Source organism: Schistocerca serialis, chromosome 3 (assembly GCF_023864345.2).
Source record: "Schistocerca serialis cubense isolate TAMUIC-IGC-003099 chromosome 3, iqSchSeri2.2, whole genome shotgun sequence".
Classification (NCBI taxonomy): Eukaryota; Metazoa; Arthropoda; class Insecta; order Orthoptera; family Acrididae; genus Schistocerca; species Schistocerca serialis.
The window spans coordinates 831,349,512-831,353,310 of record NC_064640.1 but is presented as its reverse complement, the minus strand read 5'-3'; positions in this window follow the sequence as shown (position 1 = coordinate 831,353,310).

Genomic DNA, 3,799 nt, shown 5'->3' with positions numbered 1-3,799 from the left:
CATATTTTTTATAGATGTTATCCTCCCCTTGGCCTTCTCACTCAGTGTTTTACTCCAGTTAAGTTTGCAACATTTTATTTTGCATTCATTGTATACCATTCATGTTTTGTTTAATGCCCAGATGTTATGAAGCAATCCCATTGGATAGCTGTAACATTTTATTGTGTGTTTTATGGCATACACCATCCACATTTTCAGTACTTTGGCTAGGGCTGCTTTTTTGTGTAATCATATGAGTCAGTTGCATTATACTTGCTTTCAAGACAGAGTATGTGATGTCCATTTTGATGTGAAATAACTAGTAGTACACAACAGTATTACAGTGCAATGTGAAGCAGCATAGAAGAATTAATCAGATGAAACACATTGAAAAAAGTCATGTTTGTGTCAACATTTGTGATAAAGAATGTTTGTTATAATAAGAACATTGTTCACCTTTAAGTTCCAGTGGTTGTAGAACAGTTTCGTCAGTGTTGTGTAGATACTAGTGAGAAATTTCCATTCTGAAAATGTGTCTGTAAGGCACCTCATGAAGAATAGTAAAATGTGGGGGAGAAAAGAGATAGATCTTGTATTTTTTATTTCTCTATAGGCAAGATGAAATTTGATTGAAGAAAGTGCGTAATTTGGAAGTATCAGAAGTAAAATTTGGTAATTTCATTTCTTCAATGAAATTATTCCCAGAATATTGTATGATAGGTGCAAGTGGTAATGTGTTTGGATTTGTGGTTTATCATTCACTGGCCCTTATGGGAAAAAAGACAAAATACAAATCTAATTTACTGATATACCATTGTGGAAATGTTAGTACCGTACTTTTTCTGTCAGTCATTGTGTAGTATCATACTAAAATAATTGTTTCATTGGATATAAATTACAGTTTTAATTACAGGATGGATAATTAAAAACTATCATCCTCATGATAGACTATGTACCCGATTTTCCTGTTCCATTTGTTGGTGGTAAGAAGGGAAAGAAAAAGATTGTTTGTACCATTTTGTGTAACCCTGAATTACGTTAATTTTTACGTTTGTTATGGTTGCATAAGATTTATGTTGGAAGAGGTAATGTGTTTTTCATTCCACTTTCTGGTCACTGAACATATGATTAAACTGTATAGGTCTATTTTGTTTGCATTTGTGTTTAGTGTTACCTACCAGTTACTGCTCTTTTAAATGATGATTGTTTGTCCCTATACACAGCTGCATCATGCGTAAAACCCTCAGATAGCCACAAACACAGTCCTATGGGGTCATTTATACATGCTCATGTCCGTACATTCACTTATCTTGCACATCTGTGAAAAGCATGGCAACACTGTGTGAACCGTGAAGAAATTTATATCCAGGGTTACCACAAGTTCTGGAAATCAGGGCATTTAAAATGTATTAGAGAAATTTGAAAAGCTCTCACTCCTCCCCTCAGCTTGCAGTCAGTGCCACCACCACTGCTTGCTGCTAGCTGAGCAGCTGCCGACGAGAGTGGGAGGGAAGTGCAGGGGGTGGTTTGTTTGGATCTCAAAGTGTTCGCACAGACCATCTGTTGCACTAATTGGTCACCATAGTCTCTGTTAAACCTCACACTGCCGGTGGCTCATGACTGTTGGTACGAATAGGTAGCCACACACGAATGGATTTCTGTGACGGCCGAAAACCTCAGGCATACATGACAGATCGGGCCTACCGATCTGAGAACCATCATTTTCCACTAACTTGGAAGCTCCACACGTCGGATCTGGTCTTTCCAATTTGCCCACTGGCTGGCCCCATTTGTGTGTGGCGTAAATTGGTGGATTTCTGTGATTTGTCCATGGACCCAGGACTGTGGTGCATGCTCGACAGGCCAGAGGCCACGGGTGACACTTTACAGGTGTTGCGACTGTATCTCGCCACAAGTACACTGTACAGTGCAGCATTTTATGAGTGTTTTATTTATTCTAGTACATGTTCGGACTTCGAAAGTAGTTTATGTGTACGAGAGAAATTATGGATGACGCTAGGAAGAAACTTGTGGTAATTGCCAGTGGTTGTACCTATATAATAATATATGTAACACAGTGGGTAATAGCCTACAGTAATGAACATAGTACAAGCAAAATTTTATTGGTGCTCACTGTAATGTTGGTTTATATATTTCATCTCTGTCCCTTTTTCATTTCTTTTAAGAGGCCTACATTGTTCTGAGCTTATTTCTGAAATTATTGAAGGTACTTTCAAACCATCTTTGAACTACAAGAAAAATTTTGCCACCAAGTTTTTAAATAAAATATCATCAATGCTCTAATGAAACGCATTTACTTTCTGACTTGCTTCCTACATGTAAAAAGAGGTTGTTGCAAAATATATTGATCTTACTTATGGTATGTTGTGTCTGATTCGATCACATCAGGAAACACCATCTACCAACACTATTTTTAAATTTTGTTTGCCACTGTTGTTTCTCATACTGTAGTTGCAAAGATGGTTTTAAAATACCATTAGTTATTGTAAGGCAGCTATGGACAATATGGTCACACAAACAAAGATTTTTTTCTGAAATTTCATTTCTGTCTAGAAATGTTTCAGTCATCTCTTTTTATGCTCTATTTCTTACATTCTTGTTTTTGTAATGGTCATTCAACAGTTTTCACAAACAAGTTATTTTACATTACATTTGTTTAAGTTTTTCGATGTGGTGATTGGTCCAGCCTCTTCATTATACTTGGAGCAACTAAAACTTGCTGTCACTCATTCATCAATGGCGAATTTCAAGTAACATCTACACTTCTCAAGTTGTCATGTTAAAGTATTGCTGCTTTTGGCAAAATGAAGTAGAGTTTGCACAATATCACCTTGCTAATATCTGAATGTAGCAGCAGTTGTGACAGAATCCTGAAACAGTGGTTTATTAAATGAGAAACTGAGGACAGTTCAGGTCTAAAGCTTATGGAAAATCACTTTCTTTGTATAAATATAAATGTTTAATTTCTTCACTTATCTTGTTGCAAAGTCACACTAATTCTCATTCCACCAGCTATCGAAGACTTTAAAAGTTACATCATTCCATTGGAAAAGTCTTCAGTTCCTTGTATATTGAGGTAGATGAGAAAGTTCCACATGTTTATCATATGGCAATATATTCTCCTCTTTCTGTGCTATCATTTGCCAAAATCTCATTTCAGTATGGGTGGAGGGCACAATTTGCACCAAAGTCATATTTCCCCCCCCTCTGTCCCACTCGCGGATCATGCAAGGGAAAAATGACTGAACGCCTCAGTACGAGCTCTAATTTTCCTTATCTTTTACTGGTGCAAGGCTCTCTGAAACACTGGGGGTATTCCCCTTCATAGCAATCACTGTTTGTCCGTCCGTCATGTTTCAACTCATCTTCGAAGATGCACAAGCTTTTGCTTGCTGTGGGAGCATTGAAACAAACAACATTCCTTCGTAAGTCCTGTGGCAGCTCTTGCAGTATTCAGATCAAAGATCATGGTGAAACCAGGCAAGGTGAAATTCAGTGCTGCATGGCTGAATGACCAGAAGTTTGAGGGCATCATAGCCCCCAGGATGTTTTTCACTCTGTGCAACATGGGGAAAATGGTACTTATCGGCCATGTGGAAGAAGCTAAACACTTCAAGGCAGTTGTGGTGGTCAGGAAGACAGTGGACATTAATCTTTTTCAGCAGTCCTCAATAAATGAAATGCTACAATCATAAAGTGATGCATTAACTCTTAGAGGCTGCTTGTGTAACACAACTCCTTGGGTCAGTGAGTTTGTAAAAAGTTAAAGGAAAGATAAAGCACCACTCTAGAGCTGGTA